Below are 26,536 nucleotides of genomic sequence, written 5' to 3'. Positions count from 1 at the left end.
GATAGAGACAGATAACAGGGGCAAACACCTGTTTACAGTAAATGGGAGGGCAGCTGTACAACATCATCGAGAGGATTCCATTTTGAATAAAATCAGAAATTCTGCAAAGTAAAAAACAAACAAACAAACAAACAAACCCTGCAGACTCCTAATTTTAAAAAATTAAGAAAAAGGCACCACAATTTTCCAGAGGTTCATACACAGAATATCACAAACACCATCAGTTCAGAGACTCATGGGTTGAAGAGAGAAAGTATATGATGATTCCCTCACCTTTGAGGAAAGTGGAAGCAAAAGCTTATGGTGTGAAGACATCAGAGGACAAGGTTGTCCTTCATGCTAGACCAAAGAAATGCTAGTTTTCAAAGACAGAGTAACTGGCAATCTGTTAAGATAATAACTCTCTCAGTTGTACCAAAAATATGTGTTTAATGGTTGTGTATTCTCCTCTCATAGATAGGATAAAGACAATGAAAGAAAACCAAAGCTGACTAAGACATTTTTTCTTGGTACTGTCCAGAATGTTATGCAACCACTTGCGACAATCACGCTTTACTCCCCAGTCCCTGAGGAAAGGACATGAATAAACAGCACATGCAGGTCCAAGGAGCAGATCCATGGGCAGTAGGCAAGCTGGGAAGAGGGAAATTTTAAGAATAAGATCAGAGGAGATCTGGGTTTTGAAGCATTAGTTATCTGATGTGTCCTACAAGGAGGAGAGAACATTTTGTTTGTCAAGAAGGTCAAACTGTCTGCCCTGGTCTGTCAGGTGTATTAATTGGCTGTATCGGGTGGTAATGAATGTGCTATTTCCATTTGATTTTTAAAAAGATTGAGAAGTCAGTGTAGCAGCAAGTGCTGGAAGAAGAGAAGATACTGACTACCCCAGTACAGAACAATAAAAAGACACAGCATCTGGTAACCCTGACCTATGTCATATCACTGGTTCAGAAAATAAAGACTAGCATATTGTGCTCCTGTGTGTCATACCACTATAATAACTGGTACTGCTAAAACAGTAAAAAAATTGATCAATGTATAGATATCAAAACAAATTATTGCAGGAAAACAATAACTGCAGTGGCACATAGCACGCTCAATACCTAAATCAATACTATTGAGTTGAGCTAACAATAAATTAAATCTGCAGAATCAATTCTTCTACTGGAAATGAAATCACTAAAATTCAAATACAATGTAGAATCACGAAAACATGCACCATTTATAAGATTTGTTTTGGCAATTTCTGTCCATTTAACTGTAAGACATTCACTATCTGGGATTTGAGGACACTATCCCCTTATTTATGCTTAATGTGGTATGTGAAGCAAAGTACTGTGATTGTGGTGCATCCCACAGCACTTCTGAAACAGATTACTATTGCTATTGTGTAGATCTTATGGATTTAAAAAAAAGATTAGCAATGCTTTGGTGTGTTTAGGGCTTCTGAGGCCAGAAGATCTGATGGTGAAGTAGGCAAGAATAGTCCTAGAATCAATCCTGAACTGAACAGAAATAAGCAGACAAGTTTGAGGGATGCATCTTGGCTTGGGTGTTGAGCTTTTCCTAAAACATCATTTGTCATTTCTACTTCAAGGTGTTCTGCACAAGGGAAGATGCAGTACAGACAGGACAGAGATGGGACTAGCTAGGAATTGGCACTGGTGTATTGTCTTTTCATCACAGTGTTCAGGTGACAGGTACAAAGCTTTATGTTCAGGGACTTAATATTTATGGCAAGATTGGAAAGGGACAGGACTGAAGGAAGGTAGGGACAAAAACAGATGGTAGGGACAAAAACAGCAAGAAAATAGTATCGATAAACAAATTCTTGTACTTATTGAACAGTCTTTTACTCTATGAAAAGTTCCTCTCAGTCTGATTATACTACTCATGGGGTAATGAACTACTCTAGGAAATCCCAATATGTTTCCAGCAGTGACAGACACGGAAAACTGATCATCTGGCATGACCTCCAAATCCCAGCATAACTGTTAGATCAAACATTCCTTGTCAGCCTTGCTGCCCTCCAAACTGCCGTGATCCCATTTAAGACTGCTGTCTTGTACTGTGAGAGGAAATGGAAAAAGAGGGTAATATTTCGGGAGAAACTGCACTGTGTGTGTAGTCAAAAACTCAAGGAATGCAAGAGAGCATCACAGAACTTTTGTTCATCTCTCTTTCTCAAAACTCTTCTTTTCTGCAAAATCACTTATTTCTAATGAAATGTGTTGTGCACAAGTAGTAGCATTGCAGTCAAGTCCTTTGCATCTATTCTAAATCAAAGCCTTTCTTCAGAATATAACCTCCTTTTTCCAAAACTTGGTTCTTAAAATGACTACACTACCTGAGCTTTATGAAGTGAGGAATCTCCTTTAGCCAACTAAAAATTTTGTTGGTAGTTGAAGATACTCCCCTGCTATTTCTGTAATCAGTAGGGAGAGGTAAATTGTCTTTTGGACATGCCTATTTTTCTCCATTGACTATAAAGGGAGCCTATTCAACCAGTTTAGATTAAATGCCTAGCTTTTAGACAGCTAAAATTAAGTGAGATGAAACCCATTTTAAGTCATTTGACTACGAAGGTAGCAGCCACTGAAGAGAAGAACACTTTAGAGTTCCTAAAATAAACTACTGCTAGACTTGGTCATACTTCTAAAACTGGACTAACAAACCTCTTTGTGTAAAATACATGTGGGTTTAATAAAAAATGCTATTTAAACAGTTAAAGAGAAACTTTAGCTTAAACTTTAGCTAACATAGTTAAAAAAAGAAAAACATAAAACTGTTCATCTCTTACTTTCTTTTTCAACAAGGCAAGCTAAGGGGTGTTTTTCATAATGTACTGTCAGAAGAAGTGAAACAATAAAATGAAAAGGTAGACTGGAAGAAAGGAAGGTGATTTAGTGTGTTTCATCTTGCATACAAGGAGAGACAAATTCAACACCAGTAAAAATTCAGAGCGCTATATTAAACCTAGCTGTATTAAGCCCAGAGGGCTGTACTAAACTGGCTGTATTAAGTCTAGCCTAGGATTGTGACTACAAGAGATACCTAGAGCAGGCAACCCCGGATAGCTGGTGGCAGGAAATGCACACTGCTTTCTTGAATTTATGTGCTGCAGCAGGCTCGACACATATGATAGGTAGGTGGTCTGACTCCTGCAGCTTTACTGAATGTCATCCCAGGTCTGCACTGCTGTTGGTTCCCAAAAGAGTTTCACCTAGGACACTTACTGTTTTCAATCTTCACTTTAGGAAAGAGCAAAGAAGAAAATTAAATACAAATATTAAGATAGAGGTGTAATACATTACAAGCCAGGAAATGGATATCAGCAAAAGAACGTTAGCATTTCTCTTGTCTTTTGCTAGGAGATGAGAAAAATGAGGGGCAGATGTAGTTCTAACTGAGCAGGGGAAGGAGGTTGGAAAAGTCTGCCTTTGGGCTACAAAATTAACTCTTTGAGGAACAGAGTCAGATACACACAGGCACATGCAGAGATTTTCTCTCCTCGCCTCTCTCTCCCTGCCTCTTCTTTGTCTCTTCCCCTCGTCCCCGACTGCATATTGCTTCGGCTTCTCTCCGGCTGCAGCACTGCATTGATAACAACACGGCAAAGAAGCAGGAACAGGAGACTTCCAAACCTGTCTGCACCCCCTAGTATGTCCACATCTGCTGAAACTCTTTGTGCAAATTCCCCTGAACTTTAGGTGCCCTTTGGGGTTTCACGTTTCAGAGACATGCAGGAAAAGCCCTACCAAGCCAATAAAGGGATTGATGTCGCTATTGCCTAGCATTCAGCATCTCCTCTGTAAATGTCCTGGCTGAGACATGCTGTTCTTTGTTGGAGAGTTGTCTGTGAGGAATGCTCATGTCTCAGAGCAATACAGCTTGGATAGCCGAAGAGTTTGAGTTTAAGCGAGAAAAGAAAAAAAAAAAACTGACGTAGGAGGAACAGGAAAACTTAAATAGAAACCCTCAAAATATTTCTGTTTCCATGTAAGTAACCTTTGGTAACAAAATAAAATAGGGGAGAAAATATGGAAAATATATACAAAAATGAATTACAGAAGAATGTATTAACATAAGTGTTTCCAGAGACAGGATAAATCCCTGATGAGCAAGCAGCAGAAAATATCTACATCATTTAGCCATAACTTTCTGCTTGTGTTCTTGGGACATGGATTCCGAACACTTCCACGTACCTGCAGCTGAAGAGGCCTTCTGATCTCCTTATTTAGCCTGATAGTCCTAAAGTGATATTTGGCGTATAGCTCCATACCCCATATAGCCCTTTTTGCTGCTGAATGAAAGCAGGCTAAGCAGTATGCTGGAGCACAGGCCTTCTGAGCCTCCAGATGGCTTATCAGCTCACCACCTAGCTTGGCTTTCGACCGCTCCAGCTAGCTCTCTCTGAGGTAATGGCTAGGCACAATGTGATTGAAAGTTTGTTCAGAAAAGGCATTATGTATGAGTCTGACCATCAACCCTATCCCAGAAGCCTTTACACCCTCAAAAAACTCCATACACCCTTTTGTCACACCGTGGATCATGCAACACCTACCCTCAGCTTCACTCTGTAGACATGACTCCGGCAGGCTGCAACAGAGCCTTCACATCATTTTAGAAATTTAGAAATTAAAGGAGACTTTAAAAATAATGATCATGTCTTAGGGTCCCAGAGACACTGTTCAGGCGCCAGAGAGACTCTGGGCCTTCTGTAGATGAAGTTAGCCTGCTAGGCAGAGAGCTAGCCTTATGCAGGGATGGCACTCATGCCAGCTCTGATCTCCATGCCATTTGATTGCAGGGCTCTGGGTTACTCCCTGTACCTGTACATTTAGCTGGATGAACATAGGCATACATGACAACCGCCATTTTCTACTTCCAGGCTGAAATCTATTATTGATGCTATCATGTCCACATACTTTGAAAGTGTGATTTATCTGAGCCTTGTCTATAGAGGGGAGAAGCAATCAGCAGGTTATATTAACTGATACTGTTATTGCAGCCAGATAGCAAGGCCCTAATTCAAGAAAGTGTTTGAGTACTTACTTCAGTCAGGTGCTTAAATCTATTCTGACCAGGCAAAACACTTAGGCTGTGCTGTGCTTGAGTGCTTGCTAAGTTGGAGTCCAAGGGCACAAAAAGTTTCTGCTGCATGGAGGAACCATTATCCAACTGGTTTTCAGATATTTTATTCCCATCTCTCCTGAAATCAGTGGAAATGGCTGGTGATCACCTTTACTGCAAATGAAGCCTGCTTGCTGGTGAGTGTCTCTTCACTTTTTTCAAACACACCAACCTTCTACATACTATTCTCCTCCATGACAAATTGCAGAAAGTACTAAAAAATTGGTATTTACCATTTTTTTCCTAACTCAGGAATGGGAACACATGAAAAATATGCCTTCACAAGGAAAGATTTCACTACTTTTTTTTTTTTGCTTACTTGCTTGTTTGTTTGAATGGCAGCAGAACAGTTTATAACTTAACCTGGAATATTATTTTATCTTCTAGCATTGCTGGTTAAACAGCTAATTCTTGCATAACGCACCATGGTAAAATGAGGAATTCATCTTTTGCATTCATATTACCCTGATGTACCAACCGATGCCCAATTACAGCTTCGTATTCCCTTTGCATTCCTTTTTTAAAAACATCCCAAGCATTACTATTTCTGTTATACTCTTTTCCAAACAGTGCAGCATCAAGAAACATGCGTCAGTAGAAGCTTTGACAAAGATTACACTACAGCCAGCAGTGAAGGCTGTTACTGTGAGACAAGTTAGTGACAGCTCTCTAGCAAGTGTACCTTCAGGTTTATTGCATCAGTCAGTGGTGCCAAAAGTGCTGTAAAGTGAGAAAACTGGTTAAGCACACTCATGTATTTGGACTATGCCAGGCTGTGCATTCTGCTTCTCTTTGGTAAACAACAATTACCTGCAATATTTAAAATACACTGAGAATGATCTCTCAACTTTGTGGGTAAATTGATATTTTTCTTTAAGAGCAAAAACAACTACAAAAATTATCAAAACAGAAATGTTCCTTTATTTAGGTATTTTAAATCTCTTGGTACCCAAGTTTCCTCTATGTGATCTGATTGTGTCTCCTTGGAAATATGTTTAAAAAAAACAGAAACATAAAACCCACAAAACACAAAAAATAATTTTTGGTGTGTCTCTCTATTTCTTCATTGAAATCAACAAGGATTTTCACAATCTTCAGGAGTAGGGCTTGAAAATAATTATTTCATTGATACCAATATAAAAATAAATCTCATATCTGTGTGTGATCCTATGTGTAATTAGCACTTTATTTTTTAAACAAAAACGCTAAAGCAAAGAGGGATGGAATTCTTCTATCTAAACACGCATGCACATATTCTGTTACATGCTATGTTGAAGTAAATTCAGAGTAATTCCATACACTGATGAGGGAGAGGCCAGAATTTGCTCTGTATTGTGTTGATTCTTTGTTTGGCTGCATTTGAAGCCTCACACAAAAGGCTCAACATTACTTTTAGCACCTGCAGACTCCACTGAAATGAATGACTTTGTGTCAGGTCTGAATCTGGCTATCACATGCAACTTTTATTATGCCTTTAGGTGATCCTGTTCGTTAGAGAGCAAAAATATGAGCATTAAAGCATACAGTAGATACATTCCAAACCAGATGTGTTCTATTTACTGTACAGCATGAAATATGCGATCCAGGATTGTACAATATAGATAATTTAAGCCACATGTAGATCAGTGAATGTAAAGCTTGGCGTATTTGATCTCAAAACCCAATTAGAACAGTTTGTTTGCTTTGATGTGAATGGAATGCTGTAGTATACACATTATAAAACTGACTTCTAAAAGTTATTGGGGTAATAAACACTAATAATCTGGATATTTTATATTCTTGAATTCTAAAAAGAAATTCCACGCAAGAGTTGCAAAAGGTTATTGAAGGTGCAACTTTTAAAATTAACCTGGTTTTCATATAATCCCCTGAAGAGAGAAAACAGATTGCAGGGAGGAAGATATGAGCACTCATGGCACTGAAATGTTTGGAGGTGAACCTACCTCCCCTACAATTCCTGGGTGATTCTGAGCAAGTCCTTGTCATCTTTTTATTTATTTATTTATGTCCTATTGGTAAAAGGTCCCCTGCTTACCTCACCGGATGCTTTGTGAATAACAGCATTAATGAGATGAAGTGTTCAAGTGTTACAGTAACTAGCCTGCACCTGCACCTTAAGAGGGTGGCCATCTCTTAGAGCACAGGCTGTAGCATTACTTTATTATTTATATTTTATGAAGAAGTTAGGTTCTGAGTCTATACTGCTGTAAAGCAATAAGGAGCTTGACATTAAGCATGTTTAAATAAGGGGGAAACAGAGGCAGGCAGATAATTTAATCAAGCTGACCTAGGAATCTGCATCTGCATTACTCCTAAATCCAGTTTTGGGACTTGGACTATAAGACTTCCTCTTCCCTGAAAAGGAGGAAAGCTTCTTATAGTTTTCAAAGAACAATTATAAGACCCCAAAGTACCTCACAGAAACTACTACATCAAGGCATATTTCAGGACTGCTGCTAGGTAATGCAGCAGCTCAAGCACAGAGAAAACAAGAAAACCTCTTGTCTCTGTGCTTTACTCTGGGAGAGAGCATGTTGGCTGGGTGCAGTGGAGAAGGTCCAGGGGAGCCACTGTTAGTGGATTAATAAGCACCATCAATCTCTCAGTCTATGCAGACTCTTTCCTCAGTCCCACTTTTATTAAAAAAAAACAACAGCAACAAGCCAGTGCTCTTAGATGATCCCTTCTCTCATGTTTTTTTCACTAGGAATGGCTTCCCTCCGGAAAAAAAAAACAAAAAAACCCCACCCTAATGTACATAATTCTAGGTGAAGCAGCTTGGATTGCACAGATATAACCAAGATGCAGATCTGCTTAAAGTACTGTCATAAAAATGATGACAGTTAAATGCCACAGCCTCCACAATTTTTGGAGGGGTGTCCTATGCAGAAAAAGATTTACAAATCTGTGTGGTGGCAAGCACTTTTTGTATTTTTTTTATATAGCTGATTCATATAGCACTTACATACCTGTGATATCTATATTATAAAAATGGTTCTGTGTATATGCTTGGCACTTACAAATTGCAATGGAGAAGAGATGATTAATTGCACAGCAAAACTCTTTGACAATTTGCTGAACCTGTGTATCACTGACATAAATCTTTCTCCCAAGTGCCTTGACTATCATTAACTTGAAAAATCAACCAAGCAAAAACCTTTACGAGTGGGTTCATGGAAATGGAGACACATATTTTGTAGCTATGGTATGCAGCAGACATCTGGGAATAGGAGAATACCTGCAGCAAGATAATATGCCTCACATATTTTTCAATAATGTTTCATTTTTTTGAGCTGGTATTTATCTGGACCCATGTACTATACTTAGCATGGCTTGTTTTGCTGGGTTGTGGTGGCATACTATGTGGAATTTTTTTCTTTCATTTGCAAGTACCCTCGAATAAAGCAGATGAATTCATTTCCTTCGGTGGCCTCAAAGAGGGCTGTGCTTTCTCTGCTGCTCCTCAGGAATTCAGCATCCACTAGCTGCATTCACTTAACTACACTTCCATTTGAATAGCAAATGCTAATGGCATTTGTGTCTAGCTTTTTCCTCACTTGAGATCCTCTGTTACACAAGACATTAGGAACCTTCAGCCTGAAAGCTAAAATATACATTGAAGAGTCTTGAATGAGGGTTTCTCAATTTATGTTTTAAGCCTGTATAAGTATTGCAATACAGCTTGTTTTTTTTAAAAAATGGCCAGCTCACTAATGGATGCCTTAGTATTGAAAACCTATTTTTCATTTTGCCAGACTTGCCTGGGCCAAATCTGATTGAAATCAAAAGGACATTTGACATCGATAATATTTGCATGAAAATTGACTAATTAAAATAAGCTAAATTATCTTAATAATTTAGGTGAAAAAATCTAGCTGTACTTACAGTGTGTGTGCAATTCAGAGACTTATAATATGGTTTATTCATCAGTTTTCTCTGTTTTTTATGTTCATGTGCAAGGACACTGGGGTGCATTAAGCTCATCTAAATCTTGATTCATTTCTGTTTTCATTTCTTTTCCTGAGCTGACTTACTTGAGAAAGGAAAATAATTTATATAAAAAGAATGAAGTGGTTTACTGAGATATAGAACAGAAATTATAGTATGTTTGAGACATTTCATGTTCTTCAAGAAATACTGACTTTGTTTGGAAAGACCTAAAATGGACTTTCACCCAATCCACTTCAGGCAAAAACTCAAAATTATGAGCCAAACCTTCTCTTGGCATTGATCCATTGGTTGCTTACTTTTGATACAGCTCCACTAATGCTCCTCTGTAACACACCGTTTCCCTTTATTATGCTTAGATCAGTTGCTTGAGCAAAGATTGCTCAGGCTACAGCTGCTTGGGAAAGAAAAACATTCACACAAAGGTCAGCATGAGTCCATTAAAATATCTACATATGTAGATTAAAATATAAAACTGGCATGTCTTCCCTTTTCCATATAAACCCCCTGGATTCAAGATCACTTGCTTTCAGGGTGAGAGAAGACCATGTCATTCACAACATGTAACTAGTACAGAAGATCAATATGATGTTGTCAAGACTTAGGAATGTCATTGTTTTCAAACAGCATCCTTCCATGGTGTACATAGCTCATTAAAAAGTGAGTGGTTTAAATGTGTAAGTAGGCACAAGCTGACTTCTAAATCTGGGAAATATAGAGTTTACTCACTTCTCATATACACAAAACAGATGAGTTTTTACTTATTTTTTATATTTACCAGCCCATCACAAGCAGAAACTTGGCGAAGTGATTGAATATCATTTTTGTAATACAGAGTATCTAGTAGTTAGGGATACCTGAAGGGAAAAAAAGTACTATTGCAATCAATTTTGTTTTAAAATAAGCAAAAGATTAGTTAAATGCTTTTGTTTTTATTAGCCATATTGAGTGCCACTATGAATTACATTTAGATTTTAAAAAATTGAAAATAATGGAAAAGTATTATGAACGCAAATAAAGTTCCATTATTTCCACTGAAATAATCTGAAAAAAATAAATATTCAGGCAACAGCATGTTTACCATCAGAGGCAGTCAAGTACCACAGCTATATTAGCGTAGATGTTATCTGACATTTTCATCAATATTCAAGTAATAGTTTTATACTCTCTTTTCATCTGATCAAGAATTACAAACAATTATTTTCTTCAATGTTCAACAAGTTCTATTTATTAGTCTCTAATTTGTAATCTGTAATAGTCTGATTTTACAGTGAGCTGGGCCCATAGTGTAGATGTGCATGCATGCAATGATTGAAATCCACCCATGGGAACCAGCCTTCTAAGCTCTTTTCTGCTACTCAGTGCCTATCATGGATGAGCTTTACTTGCATTTGAGGTTTGTCTGGTCTAAGCTCCAGCATCCCACTTCAGGTTAGAACATGCACATAGGCTGTATTCACAAACTCACTATTTACTCTTGCTGGATGAAATACTGAGACCTGTCAGATGAGTACTGCTACAGATAAAGGATTACTAAAAGTTAGATATGAACTCATGGGCATCTTCAAGGTCATAACTGAGACACGTTAGTGCCTGGGAGAAGGTGGCTTTCTCTCTCACTTACATTCTTGCACCGTTCCTATAATCCCCTTCCACTATTCAATAGACTTCATGAAGTCCATGTGCTAGAGAGGTGACCTGGAGACCAATGACTAACAGGAATTTGGGATGGGGCACGAGCATCAGCTTTTGACTTGGCTCCCTCTCCAGTGAGACACCCTTTTGACCCCACCTGTCATGTGTCTTGGGCTTCTGTGCATATAAATTGCCTCACAGCTTTTGAGGCACCTTCCCTAAATAAGTACTAGACAGTAAAAGTGCATTTTGGCTGGAACGCATCTGACCAGAGCTAGACGTCAATAGCTGGTGAGATGAGCCGTGTCCCTGTGGGTGCCTACACATTTCACTGAATTTCATTCCACGGGGAGCCTAGCTTGTCTGTCTCAGAAGCAGATGTTGACACTGGAGACGTTGAAAGCCCCCTACCTTCTGCAACCATTAACACCATTGTTCAAGCACAGGCCCCATTTACTGAGGAAATTCAGTAAACTGAGATGCCTTCCTTTCCTCTAACACCCTTATTATCAACACTGATGTGCCTCATGCTCCTATATCCATGTCTCAGCCTAGCCACATCTGGGCTGTCTCTGTACAAACAGAGTAGTAAGTAATAAAAAAATCCTCATTCCCCATCTGTGCTCCTGGCAGAGGCATAAGCTAGTCTAGGAAAGTGAATTCCAGGTGGAATCAAGTCTGACTACTCCTAAGAAGACAAGAAACATTTGTTTTACCCTTAACAGCTCACCCCCCTCCTTTGCCTGTCTGGGTATCTTCTTTTGTTGCTGCTGAGATTGAGAACAGGATATGCAGCACAGCGGTTACTTCTGTACAGGGTGGCTGTCAGCAGCATCAATAGTGCTTGTTGCCTCCCTCCCTATTCCCAACATAGTTTGTAGCAAAAAGCCCCACTTTTTCAGGTTTTCCTCTGGCTCTTCATCCCAGTGGCAGTAATCAAAACCAAGGTTTCCCTCCAGTATACAGGCATGTTGGAGCTGGCTGCCTATAGGTGAAAAACAGATGTAGAAGGGTAAATGAAGTTATTTCCCCAAGGATAACCAGAGTGCCATGCAGCCCCTCATTAAAAAGTGCAACTTCTCATTTGCAGATATAGTACAGACCTAAACCAAAAAATACTGAAGTATACTCTTAACTTTAGGCATAGCAGTATTCTACCATGGTATGTCTGGCCTTAAGCATGCCATAGCCTTGAGTCAGGTCTCTAAATCATGTGACTGGCTCAGACAGAGTGATTAGTGAAAAAAAGAACTCAGAGATGCTATTTGATTTTATTTTGCCCGTATTTTGGAGTTCTAAAGTACTTTGGATATATTCTGATCATGTCGTCAGTCCTTCCATTGCAATTTTGTGTCGGAAGCGAAGGCTGAAATTCTTACCTAATCCTTTGATTCGAGGGCCTGGAACTTTGTGAAGAACATCTGCTATTGAGAAGCTTTTATACATATACATGTGTACAAATACGTGTGTGTGTGTGTGTGTGTGTCTATGTACACAAAACAAAGAAGATGGTGGTCATGGAACCATGACTCATGTGGGGCTGCTCCATCTTTAGAGTTTAAGTGTGGAGTTGTTCAGAGGAATTTCAGGACCTAAATTACACTGTTAAAGTCTATGATGTTAAGAAAAGTCCTTGGATTAGCATTTTGTGATGCATAAATAATGATGTGAATGATTATCATTGATAAAATATCATCATCCTACTATTGGGCTCATCACAGATTAGATCCAGCAATGTGCCAGGTCCAGTTTGTTTACTAACAGCCAGAATTCAGGAGATCAGCGTTCATCTCTGTGTTTCTAATTCTTAGAGAAAAAAAGAGTGAGAGGGAGAGAGAGAAGGTGAGTAAAGGAGAGGATAGTGAAAGAGTGAGCCTGGTGAAAATGCCCGCATACAATACAATATTAGCTGTCTGCAGCGTCTGTTCTTTGGTTTTTGGAGGTCAAGGAGCATGACCTAGAATACGCAAGAAGGTCTATTAAAAGCTATTGATTTTGGAAAGCACCTAGGACTTCTGAATGACTTCAAAGAGACTGATTTGAAACAGCTGACTTCAGGTGTGGAGGCAAACTCTAGGTTGTAGGAAATTGGATTTTCTTAAGAGAAGCAGCTAAACATCTGCAGAAATGAGGCTTCTAATATGATGAGAAAAGGAGGTGACAAAGAAAATGCTTGAATTGTTCTTTCTTTAATAAAAAAGTACTCTTTAGAATCATTTGTCACCAAAACAAAATTGGAATGTGCACAAAACATTTATATGTTTGTATATATATGTGTGTGTGTGTGTGTGTATTCACACACACACACTTATATGCATGTATATATGAAGTCTTTGTTTGACTAGAGCATATTGGCATCTTTAAGAGTGACTAACATAGAAACTATTTTCCCTAATGAAGTCCTTTAAGACTTCAGTAAAGCAGATGCTTGAACAAGGTAGATGAATTAGAAAACAGAGAACAACCCTGTTCTTTTGATCTAAGCTATAATTTATTGACAAAGACTGTGGTGATGAAATAAAGCAGTTTGTTTCAGTACAGTTGATGTACAATGTAAGTGCGTTTTTAACACAGATGACTAGAAATAGATGTTGTTATTGGTATCTGCATGTATTTCAGTAAAAAAGACAGAAGAAAAAAGCAGAAGGATGCTGCATGTTTCATTTTATAATCCTCTTTACCCACAAGACAGGCGCGGCTAAATCTCACACAGTACAGATGACCAAGTGATTTAGCATGCAATTACCATTACTACATGGAACAGGAAGCATACTTTAAATGAAGATTTATCTCTGCCTCTAACATCTCCCTGCAAGTACTGTCAGTACGTATGTGTATTTATCAGCTGGAGGTCATGCATGACTCCAGAGAGGCCTGAGGTACCATGTGCCAATTTAAACTCTGTCAGTTGTCTGTAAAAAGTTCTAACATTTCAAATGTGTGCTACTGTACACCCAGTACAAAGGGCCTAATGTCCCAGGTAAATTATTAATCCTCATTTTTCATAAACAAAAATGTTCCGTATTTTTAGTAAACAGATCTGTAAAACTCAGGGGCAGTACACTCAAAAAGCTTACAAACCCTTTGAACTTTGTCATCTTGGGTGTGGTATTTCCTCTGTCTGCCCAATGTCCGTGTGCAAAATGGAGGCAATAATACTTAACATAATTAGCTAATGCTTCCACAATGTTTTGAACAGGGCAATCTCTGTGTAGGTGCTTATCTGTTACTGATATGTTGCAATTAAATAGCTCTTACCATGCAAAAGGTTTTTCTGTTTACTACACATTTGATATCTGGAGAAATAAAAACAGCCCTCTGAATATATCAGGCTACAGTTCCAGGGAACTGTTGTAATGAACTCTTGGAAACAGAGGAAAAAAATGTGAATTATTTGAATCAATTAAACCTCAAGGTAGATTTAACGTTAAAACAATCTCTTGAAAATTGGCCAGCCACTTCTTTTTTTTTTCTTTTTTGTTTTAACTTTCAGAGTTTGAATTATTTAAATAAAAGCAGTTGCATTTACTCCTAGTTCCCTTCCATTCTCTCATGGCCTGTTCATCTCAGTAGTCTCTTGATCCGTCTGCTTTTCTTTACTGCGTATTTTATTTCCCCCTTCCTTTTTGCCTTTCATTCTGTATCCAGCCTGGTCCCTTCAAAGAGGAGCTGCTATTGTTCCTCAAGTTACTGGAGCATCTGTGGATTTTACTCAGGTCACTTAAAATGGCAGCAGTTACGTGGCCTGTCTATGTCTCTAATCATTTTCTTCTTCTGTACTCTAGGCCAGGACATACTCCTGATGTATAAATGCTAATTATAACAATTTCAGGGAAAGGCATTCTGCAACTTAGCTGTGTTTGCTGTTTTGACTTACATGTTGAACAGAAGTTTTTCACTGACCTGTTCATAGCCATTACTAGGTCTCTTCCTTGAGTGGTTATTATTAATTTAGATTCAGGTGCAAATATCCATGAACTTTAGGATTTTTCACATTCAGGATTTCAGTTTGCTTCTTTCCCAAGAAGCAATTCACAGATTCAGTCGTGAAGTTAGTTTTTGCTGAAATATGACTTCTCAACATTATTTTCTTTAATGCATTTGGTTTTCCTTACATTTGCAAAGGACTTGCTAAACTAGGTCAAATAAACCATTAATTAACAGATTACTGGAAGAGAGGAAAAACATGGAAAAGAATAACATCTGAGATCATTAGAACTGTTTCCTTGAAATCCTATAAAATATGACAGAGATCAGAATCTTGGTTTTTCTTAATAATGTTTCAAAAAAATTAAATGCAGTGCCAATGAAAATGGCTGCTTTGGCAACATAGTATGCCATTCAGTGACTAACAAACCCAAGTAGGTATAAAGCAGTAACGCAGCTGTGAAAGGATACATCTACATCTCCTTTGCAATCATCTCTTCCAAACCTGTTTGCTGATTCAGGCATAGGGTGTTTGCCTGGGAAGTAGTGAATAGATATTCCTTGCCCGGATAATATCTGCTAAGAGAGAGGTTTCAGTTTCATAATTAAATGAGAAAGCTGAAAACACTCTACTGAAAGATAAATTACTATACTTTTTGTGAAGAGAGGTTTCTAGAATGAATTATTCAACAGTTATGATGTAGAATTTGAAAACAGGGTAATTTTCACAAATATCATACCTATCTATATCTATCTCCACACACATGCACACACATAAATACACACACACACACACACACACACACACATATATATATATATACAGACGCAAAATACACATACATAGGTATGTGTTTTTGTAAATACATCTCATACATTATATGTTTCTTCACTCTATGAAATGAAGTGGTCATTCTTAAATGTTTAACAAAAGAAAAAAAACATAAAATATTCACTGAAACTGTGTAAACTTAATATGTTTTTTAACCTTTCCTTGGTATTTTCTTATGCCTCCTATCTATTACAACTTGTCAGGACCAGTGTGCAGGTAAATAGTAAAACCCAGTGGATCTGCTTTGGGGTTAAATATCTAAATAAACTTACATAAAGTAGCTGTAAAGACAAAAGGATCTCCTCTAGTTCTAAAATAGAAAGACATGCATATGCAGAGTCATGCTGCAGAGAAAGATATTATCAGTTTTAATTAAAAATGGATCAAGCTGGCCAAGTTCTTCTTTTGGCAAACCTCATTTGCCCTTTCTCTGGCAAAACCACAGCCACCCCAGTTTTTCCTAGGACGCAACACGGTCTGCTTTACTTTTTCCCAGATTCCTCTTATGCCTCTTATTCCTCTTATATAACAATTTCAGGCTAAATTAACAGTCCTTTCCCCCTTCTTTTCCCAGATAATCTGACCTTGCTTGTAGGATTACAAATGTAAAGACATTCCCACACGCCGGCAGACAAATGAGCAGAAAGGCCACCCGGACCCTGGGGTCAGCGCTGGGTGTCTGTGTACTGCCAGGTGCTTGTGGCACGAGTAGTGCTGAAGTGGCAGCAAGAATGTGAGATATCTCTGGGCTGCCTCATGGAGGGAAGGAGCTGGATGTTTCCCAGGTGGGGAGGGGATAAGGGGAGGAAATAGGAGCCTATAAAGTCAGTTAAGTGTGTCTTTCAAGCAAAAGACAACATAGAGACAGAGTTTAATGAGGAAGGGTAAAGGTAAGTAGCTGAGGGAGATTTTGAGGGTGGGAACAAATAAAAGGGAAGAGGGATGTAGCAGACCTGAGGAAAGAGATAAAGGAAAATGATAGGAGGTGAGAGCTGAGGTGACAACTGCTGCAGAGAAAAAATGAAAAATTTGTAAGCTATTTGGCACAGCTTTCCTAAATTAAGTCCTTGCTAAATTCCAACAGCATCTTGCCATAAAACCAGAGCAAGACACGAAGCTTAGCTGTGCTGTATGCTCTAATCACTAACTCCCTCTGACATGAGGGCAAGCATCGCTCCTGAATTTGGAGCTTCAGTCTGACCCACAACCTATACTGCTCCTGCTGTTTTACTGTCCTACTTGTTTTTAAGTGGGTAGTTGAGAAAGGGCTTAAGAAGCAGTTTGTCCGGTACACTGTCAATTTGTCTGGCATCAGGTACTTCTTCTGGATTCAGATCCTGTCTTACCTTGTGGACTTGGGCAAATGACTTATCCTTTTATGTCCTGGTTTCCACATCTTTTGAAATAGGGTTTATTATGCTTGCCTACCTCACAGGAATGGATTAGTTTGTAGAGAGCTTTGAAAACGCTAAGGATGGTAGTTATAGTCTTTCCATGGAATAAAAAAAAAAACACAAAAAACAAAGCAGTTTCCTTGCTACCGTCCCACATTTGAAACCACCATCCATCAACAAAAAGTGACTCACAACCACTAAGAGCCAAGGATATGATGTTTACTCCTGCAGGTTTGTTTGCGCAGAGAGAACAATCCCTGCTTCCGAGTAAGCCTGCCTGGCCACCATCTCTCGTACAGCCAAGCAAGGAATGGCAGAGTCCAGAGGTGCAGCACGTAGCTGATAAACAGCCCATATCAAGCCCTTTCACTATCTAGGGAGCAGAGCTGAGCAGGAAATCGAACCATGGCAAATTATAGTAGGCAATTCCTGTGATACCATTTGGAAACCACCTTCAGCGAGCTGTGCTGGGGTTCAGGACTCACAGAAGAATATGGTTGTTTATGTCTTGAAAGAGAAATAACCATAGCTGAAAGATGATGTACCTCATTTATTGTACACACATGTATTGGAAGGCTAACATGGACATCAGAGATCTCAGATTACTGTTAATAAACTAGAAGTTTCCAACTTCCAAACTAGAAGAGAAGTTTCCAAACATAGTATGATGCAGTCCTGACAACCACAGTCTGGTCAGCATACTGCCACCCATTATAGTGCAAGTGATATTCTTCCACAGGTATTTTATATATATATTTATGAAAGTAACTTTTGGCAATATTCTAGATTAAGGTAAATGTACAAATATAAAATATCTTTAGGGTTTTTTTTAATGAATGCTCTATGTTCTTGCATATTCTTCAGACAGGACACTAGAGCTGGGAGTCAGGGCCCACACCACACTCTGCAACCAATATGCCCCTTGAACACACTGCTTGTCTTTTCTAATTTGGTTACTCCTTAATTCACCCAGGCCACAGACAGTGACACTTTACAAAGATTCCTACTCTTTTTTTGAGCTTGTTAAATTATGGTGACAACTTGATCATGCCTGTCACAGTAAAGGTGGTCATGTAGTTAAGCTCATCAAATGATGGTAGCAATAACGTTTTGCTTTGTCTGTTCCTAATTTATACCAAAAGAGAGTTTTGATAGTCTAAATTGAGAATTATCCCATTGTCTATGTGTATGTGCACTTTTCTAATTTAAAAACACTTTAATAACACTATTTTTACACTTTTCCAGAAAAACACAGCTAAGTTTTAAAATGGTCACTAGCCATTCTTGGATCCTGCCCTCATTAGGCCTAAAACAACCTGATTGTCTTGAAAAGCAAGGCTGTTATTTGCTAGGTGAAGTGTGTGTAAGAGCATGAAAGCCAAATCTTTCCTTAAATCTTGCTGTGTGCACTTTTGCATTATATACATGTGTGAATAGACAAGTCAGCATGCAGATGTTTGAACTTAGTACCTGTGTTTTGGTTCAAAACTTTCCTCCTCCTGATTGAAAAACTAGTGAGAATGACATATTCAACTTTAATGGTGAAAAAAGGGATGATTTCTCAACCAAAACAGAGTATTTTATTTATACTGTGCAAACCTCTCACAAATTACACTCTATTATCTTGTTTCTTTAGCAGAATTGCAGTGATAATATCAAACTATAAGGATTTTATATTACTGAAAAACATTACATGCAAAATTTAAACCCCACAGTTTACGTTACAGTTCTCTTAATTAACAGACCGACAAAAAAGCTTCTTTTAATGTAGACCAGAAAATGCAGTGCATCATAACAGAAGGCCACATTATTTTGCTAACAAAATAAAACTAGCATTAGTGGTAGAATGGGTGGTTTTGCAACCTTAAGTCTTCTGTTTGGATGTTCTGTTTACATGTAAACATAGAAATATGCTGTCAAGGCCTGTGATGACCTCATTGCAATGTCACACTCATGTACTTGCTAGTGTGACACTCATGTGAGGTCAGCATCAGCATTCTCCTATACAAGCTGGATATTTATAAATATGATTTTACTTTCAAATTAATGAAAAGTTTTACTGATTATAGTTGTTAAGGATCTGGGCCCTATAACCCATAACACATTTATTCTTAAAAGAGTTAGGTAGCCCTAGGGAAACTGGAGAATTCTGGAGTTATAGGAAAAGAAGTTATTCTTCTGAGTGTTCTTTCTCTGTGCCCTTCTGGGAGTGTGAAGCAAAATGGGAGAACATTTGCACACTACTTAATGGAGTATGTGGTGTCACTAGATAAACACTTGCAGCTCTAAAAAGGGATGGGCTAGTGCACTGAAAATGGATTATCTTTCAACCCTGCTATTTAAAAAGAGGGCAGTGCTTTCTATTAAAGTTTGCACTATAAAACACACAGTTATAAATGAATAGTGAAAAGAAAGTCAAAGTGGTTCACTGCTTTGTAGTCCACGTGGAAGGAAGGAAAGAAGAAAGACACTCCAGGCAGTCAGTACAATAGAAGTCGTAAAGACAGTGGCGAAAGGGGAAATAATAATAGTGCTTCCCCAGCCTAGGGAAATATGAAATGCAAGAGGAAAGGGGAAATAATAATAGGATCTTTATTATGCATGAGAAAAGAGGATTTTATGTAGGCTGCAAAACCTAAGGACATTTGGTCATGATTAGCTGCTGCTCGCAGTCAGCAGATGACTGCAGGTTTCATTAGACAGGATTTTGGCTTAACCTCTTTTACCATAGAGGTGATTCACTGTAGTCTGCAAAAGGAACTTGTCCTGAATAGACATTAAACTTGTAGCCCTCCTGTTATGAGGGGAGGACCTTTATCAGAAATCCTCAACCCCTTTGTCTTCAGGCCAACCTTCCATTCCTTTTCAGCAATATTTTGATCATTTTCTCTGTTGTCACTATAACTGATGAGACATATCCCCTGAGGCAAGGGTAATTTGCATTAATCCAATTGCAAGAAAGAAACTTTAGCTTATCAGGTGAGGTAAAAATAAACCCACTGGGAGAAAAAATAACCAACACCCCCCAAACCGTTCTTGTTATGCAGAGAACTTCAATTGAAGAGCATCCTCTGACTTTTAATTCTACCCATCACATGCATGAACATAAGGGTATTCATTAGTTGAATCAGATGCTTTCCAATTTAAAAGTACACTCTCATTCGACAGGTGGCCATCAGTCATCAACAAAGCAGAAAAAGTGACATCTCTGGTCTTCTGAAGAATAGCTGTTATCCATAAAGAATACATCATTTGCCAGGTGGTATGTTTTAGTGCTCTCCGGCTGGACACAGCTGTTCTATGTCAAGTCAGTGACGTGTAACACATTTTTTAAAAGTCTGTTAGCACAGTTGTCAGTTGGGTGTAGATGTATATGTACTATTGTTTGCCAAGTCTCCTTCTCCCCCCCCCCCCCCCCCCATTAACTTCTTCATTGAGAAGAGAAAAAGAAAAATACAGAATCGTTATGCAAAATGTGTTCTGGTATTTACCTGGAAGTATAGAGGCAGGCTACTCTCAAAGACGGACACAATCCTAGAAACCAGTCAAAATAGTTACATCATGCATTGTGTCTCTCACAAACATGGTGCAAAGGAGGACCAGTATTACAGAGTACCTGTGTGTCCTGAAACAAGTGAAGTTTTTTTGAAAACAGGTAGGAATTAAGGTGTTATTTAAAGGTATTTTCACCAGTTCTTGGGAATCCTGTGAAAACAATATCAGCAGCCTTCATTTGGAATAGTGTCAAACGCAACAGAAAGCAGGAAGAAAAAAGTGGATTTACATATTTCATGTTTATTGACTTTTTTTGTTGGGTTTTAAGATGAATTGCTTCACAATGAAACTACAGATTTGAAAGCATTACTTGAAAGTTAGCTTTTGAGAACCCCACTTACGTCACTTCAGTTCCTTGCTTTTATCCATTAAGCTGTGCATCCCCCTAATTTTAAACAAACAAATGCCTGAAAAGCAATTTCATCTGAAACCAAAATGCCATAAATATAGCTAATGCAGTAATGAACAGATTTTTTTCATAAACAAACCTGTTTATCCACAAATCTCTCTGGAAGAGATCTGAGGATCCAAGTGAATATAAAAACAAACAGCTTAGCTATTGCTTTCTTTGGGCAAGTCTTTGTTTTTATTTAACATAAAATAAGAGGAACTACATTTTATTGATTTGAAATGGCAAATGCCTCCTTTAGTTCAACATTATTATTTTTTCACAGAATATGCTGTCTTTGATTATTTATTTGTTACCGGAAAATGACTGCAGATTTAGCAAATGTAATCACTGCCTGGCTTCTTGGAAAAGCATATTTTTTCCGTGTATTTTTAACACCTTCTTACATAACTGGGTTAGTTTTTGTCTGAACAGGAAGTTTTTGACAGACAGAGATTTTTAAATCTCATAGAGCCTTGTAATATGAGCAGAGCATGTTCTGAGCAGTTCTGCCTATTCCAGTGCTCCAAGTGATCTCAATGTGAGTGTGTCCCACAGATCCTCCCCTCCTAACTTGAAATGTACCTTGGGGCTAAAATGGTCCAAAATGTGAAGTGTTTTTTCTGTTATCATGCAGGATCCTGTGACACTCACCTACTAGTCAAGCTTGGTGGTAGATTTAAAAGGGGACACCAAGCCTCTTAGCTGAACACCCATAAAGATGTCATGGGTGTGAGAGGAGACAGGACTTGGTAGCCCTTCCCTCAAGGAAGGGAGCCAGGCAAAGACCCATAGTTTGAAGGGAAAGATCGCTCTTGATAGACTTCAGATAAACATGCAGACATTTGAATACATATCTAAATTGAATACAAATGCCAGAGAAAGGATGGTTTTGTGGTTAAATTCCAGGCTAGGTTTGCATGCAGTCCCTGGCTCTTTGCCATAGACTTTCTACATGACCATGTGTAAGTTACTTTCCCTTTATATAGCTCAATTTCTTATCTGTCAAATGGGAATAATAAAGCTTTTGATTCATACCCTCTATTTCTCCTTGTGTATTTACTGTATCAAAGGAGTACAGGAGTAAAAAGGATCTCAGCAAATCTTTTAGTCTACTTCTTCTGAGCACTAAATTGAATATACATGACTACACCCTGACAGATGTTTGTCTAACCAGTTATTAAAATCCTCCAGTGGAGAAGAATCAAAAACCTGTTTACTGACCCTTTATACTTAAAAAAATCTAACTTACACCTTTTTTTGCTGTAATTTAACCTGATTTCTTCTTGTCCTGCCATCCTACCTATGGATTCATAGAGAGAACAATTGATCACCAGGCTCTTTATTACTTTTTCATCTATTTCTTGATCCTATTTGACATACCAGGAGAGTGTTACATTGCTCTCTCCTCAGTCTTCTCTTTTCTAGACTGAAGGAACAGAAAAACTCAATTCATAGTATCACAGAAAAATGGGGCAGTGAGTCATCCACTCCATCCCTCCCATTTCTTCCTCTTCTTCTTTCAGGGTCAACTATATTTACAGTATCCTTTAGCTTTTCCTCATAGTTCAGGCTTTCTCTTACCTTTCTAATGTTTCTCCTCTGGACCCTAGCATTTGTATCTATTTTTCTCAAAGTATGGGGGAAAAGGATGGTGAACACATCTACGTTAGTAGGGCTGAGGCCTTGCCTCCTATTCCACGTACATGTTAGCTTGTCCTAGGATAAGGTTTGTCTTTTCTTCAACAGTTATATATTCAATTTATGAACCACTGTATTTTTTTTTCTTTTTGCAGCATGGCAGCTAAACAGATGTTTCTCATTTTATATTTTTACAACTGAGTTATGTTTCCTAAAAGCAGATGTGTGCACTTGTATTTGTTGAATTTCACCTTGTGATTTCAAGTACTTTCTGTAATTAATTGAGATTATTCAAATTCTACTCCTCTTCTCCAACACTTTCAAAGCTATCTAAGAATTCCAGAAGCATCCTCTATTTCACTATTGAGGGATGGAATCCAGCTTTCCTGATTTAAACACCTACACTTTAGGAGCTTCATAAAGCTGTCCTCCTAAAATAAGTGCCTACATTTCCACTAGCTAGCGATGAAAAAATGGCTACCTTTGAAAGCATCTGCAGGAAGATCCTCTCTGCCTAACTTTCCTTTGGTTAGACTGGGAGCTTACATTAGGACTACATTACCAGGCACTGAACATGGTGACACAAGTAATTTAGGCACTTGCCCTAACCGATGAAGTAAAATACTGAATACAGCTAGGCTCCAAACACATAGAGGAAAGCACTATTTCAATGTATTCCAGACAATTATTTGACTAGGAAGCAATTTGCAACTACCCAAGAGTCTGTTTTCTCCTCAAGCAATATGCACCAATCTTACCGTGTGGATTTAATCTAAACCATATTTCCCAATTTTCTTCCAAACATGCAACATAGGATAGTTTGAAAAGCTGTATTAAAGACAGGATATATCACACATAATGCCTTCTCTAATTAATTTCTGTATTAGCTCTTTATCTAGTAGACCAGTTGTCCGGGTAAAGAAGGAAATTAGACTAGTGTGTTACAATTTGTACTAATAAATCTGTATTGACTTATCACTTGATAAGTCAATCCTTACACATAAATTAACCAATAATATGTTCTGATATTTCAGAAGTATCAAAGCAAGCTGACAGATCCATTTTCCTCTAAGTTCCTCTTCACTTTTCTTCAGTAGTTTGCCCTCAGCTTGCCTTTCTTCAGCCTTTGAAGCGTCTCCTTCTCCCTGCGAATTCTTAAGGACTTTGCTAACAGTTGAGAGATCATTTTGCCTGGTTTCTTAAGCATCCTTGGGTGAGTTTCTTCAGGCTCTGTCAACATGAACACATCCAGTGTATGTGGTAATTTGTTATTTCCCTGCTCTGATCTCTGCTCCTATCCCTTCATTAAAATTAAATATTTTTGATACTTGTTTACTACTATCCTTTTTTTCTGATAAGGAATAAAGTGGAGACATCCTCTGTATCAGCTGCTATTTGCTCCATTAATGGAGCTATGTATTCCTTTGGATTAGATCCTTCTGGATTCTAATTAAACTTTTTTCCATGTGTCTTATGTTTCCTGAAACTTTTTGTGCCCCAAACTTTTGTAAGAACTTCTGTAAAGACTGTGTATGTATTTATACTTATATTATTCCTTTATACTGATCCTCCATGGTATCTTCTTTTCCACTTATATATATATTATTCATATTAAAGTCCTAGTAAAGCTCTTAATGCATCCATAATAGCATATTATGTGACTTTCTTTCATCTCAAATTATCAGTCTTTTAGGATAGGAAACATTTCTCTTTATGTGTTTGTCCATTATTCAGTGAGTTGGAATATCCAGATGTCACGATAGTATAAATAACAACAACCTTTTAAAGTTTACCCATCTATACCAGATTCCACACCAAGAGAAATCTGTTGGATTTCTCCTACCAAAATTCCTTCAACTTTACTTAAAGTATAATAAGTAATTTGCAGTTTGGCACAGTTCAGCCTCTCTGATTGCCTAGTATGGATTTCCTTCTTCTGTACATCCTCACTCAGCTTTTCCTGCACCAAGTCTCTTTGAGTGAGTGGATATTTCTGACTTAAATGTTATATGGCAGGGAAGAGAACATAGACACAAAGACATGGCAGAGGGAATACAACAAAGAACTAATTTGAATTAAATAAGGGTATACAGATTAACAGAACACCTTGATGTGAATCTGAAGGTTTCTTTTTACTCTAGTAGGTTGGAAACTGGAGATAAATAGATGTTAAAACTTCTTTTGAAACTTCGGTAAGCTGTACAGTGTTCTTGAACTAGAAATCTCTGAGGAAAAAATATTGCCTTGAATTCCTGGCTCTTTCTATTGTTTTTCCTAAACCAACTCAAAGTTGTAGTCATGCTTTCAGTTCAGGTCAGGTTTCAGGACTTAAAAATGAACCCAAAACTCAAAAAACCCACAACGCTTTCCCACTATTACACAACTTAATATTAAAATCAAATATTAAGGCTTCATTTATAGCAGACAGTGCTTCTTCTCTGTAGAATACAGTTAACTGGAAAAGCTTCACTGAAAGATTGCCTGACCCTTCCCTTACATATTTATGGGTGCATTTATTATACAGTTAAAAGGCATAAACAAGGACATGCTGTGTGTGCAAGTTTCTGGAATCTCTTGTTTTCCTTCCATAGTGCACAAACAAGTCATTTAGATGAACAAAGTCTGAAAGTGAATCATAAACTTGTGTTGTTGTTTTCTTTTTGAAAAGAACTTTCTCTGGTGGCTGTGAGAACAGAGATACCTTGTGTCAGGCCAAAGCATTGTATTAGCCCCTCGATTTCAAGGTTTTTGAAGAGCTAATTTTTGTGGATAGGCTGACAAATTTTCTTGTAGCTCCATGCCAAGGATAATGACATTATGGTTTGGAGTATAACAGGAAACAACATTAGACTCTGTTTTGAGGGGCACAAGTAAACAGCTTTGTTTATCACTACATTAAGAAATTTAATACAAGCAAACACCTACACTCTACCTAAAAGCCCTACCAAGGAAACCTAAAATAAACTAGTGGTTTGACTTAATACAAATGAAACATTATGTTTAAAAAATCATTTTTATTAAAAAAGAAAAAAAAATGGTCATATTATGATGATTGGATCGACACAGACCAAGTCCTTGAGAACTTCATACTTCTCAGAGACAGTTCTCGGACAGTTTGAGCTCTGACACTCCTATATGATTACACCTATATTGCACCTCTCCCGGCTCTTGGGACTGGGTGTGTGCCTCGGCCATGTTGTAAGTGAGACCCAGGGAAAGAAAGGCAGGCATATGAGTCAGGTAGGCAGTGCGGCCTGCCCCACCTGGTAAGTCTAGACACAGCCTATGTGTCTAATAGTTCTAAGATCAAACTAACAGATAAAAGCAGCCCTGTAATTGGAGCTGCTTCCATTTGGATTCAAACTTTGATTTGATATTTAAAATACATTCTCCAAATAAAACTTCTTTTATGATTCTGTTGAGTCATAGAGACTTGAAATCGATTCGCCTTTCTGTCACAGACTTTCTGTGCGGCCTTGGGCAAATCACTTAATCTCCCCATCCTTATCTACAAACACATACAAAATGTTAACCATTCTTCTGGTTTAGCATTTTTTCTCAAGAATAAATAGGGAATGGAAAAAATATGGCAGCTTAAAACAGGTACAGAAGAAAGGAAGATGAAGCAGGGAAGGAAGTGAAATTTTCCGAGGCATGTGTGGGAAATAATAGAAAATGAATGAGGATGAAAACATACAGTAGGAAGAAGTGGACAGGCAGGGAGCCTCAGGGTTGGTAGGGTGGCTGGAACTTACTGAGCAGATGTAGTTCTGCGAGTCATTTGAGAAAGGAAGTGGCAGATGCACGCGTTAACATCTTTTTAGAATAAACTGCATGTATATGAGGGGGAATGTGGGAGAGAGGGGGAGGATCATCAGTGCTGCCTGAAAACCCCCCATCTCTTAGCGATCAAAGGGTGTTAACTTTCTCAGAGTACAATGATCCTTTGATCTGTGACTCTTTCTTTAGATAACTACGGATGGAGAATTGGAGGGTTCAAAGTGAATAAAGTGACAAAACATCATGGAAGTGTCTTAAGGCTTCAGTGTTTTCAGAATAGGCCAGAAGATCTAGATACAAATT

The sequence above is a fragment of the Apteryx rowi genome, unplaced genomic scaffold (genome assembly GCF_003343035.1).
Source record: "Apteryx rowi isolate R43461 unplaced genomic scaffold, aptRow1 scaffold_752, whole genome shotgun sequence".
Classification (NCBI taxonomy): domain Eukaryota; kingdom Metazoa; phylum Chordata; class Aves; order Apterygiformes; family Apterygidae; genus Apteryx; species Apteryx rowi.
The sequence above is the reverse complement of the archived record's forward strand: the minus strand, read 5'-3'. Positions refer to the sequence as shown.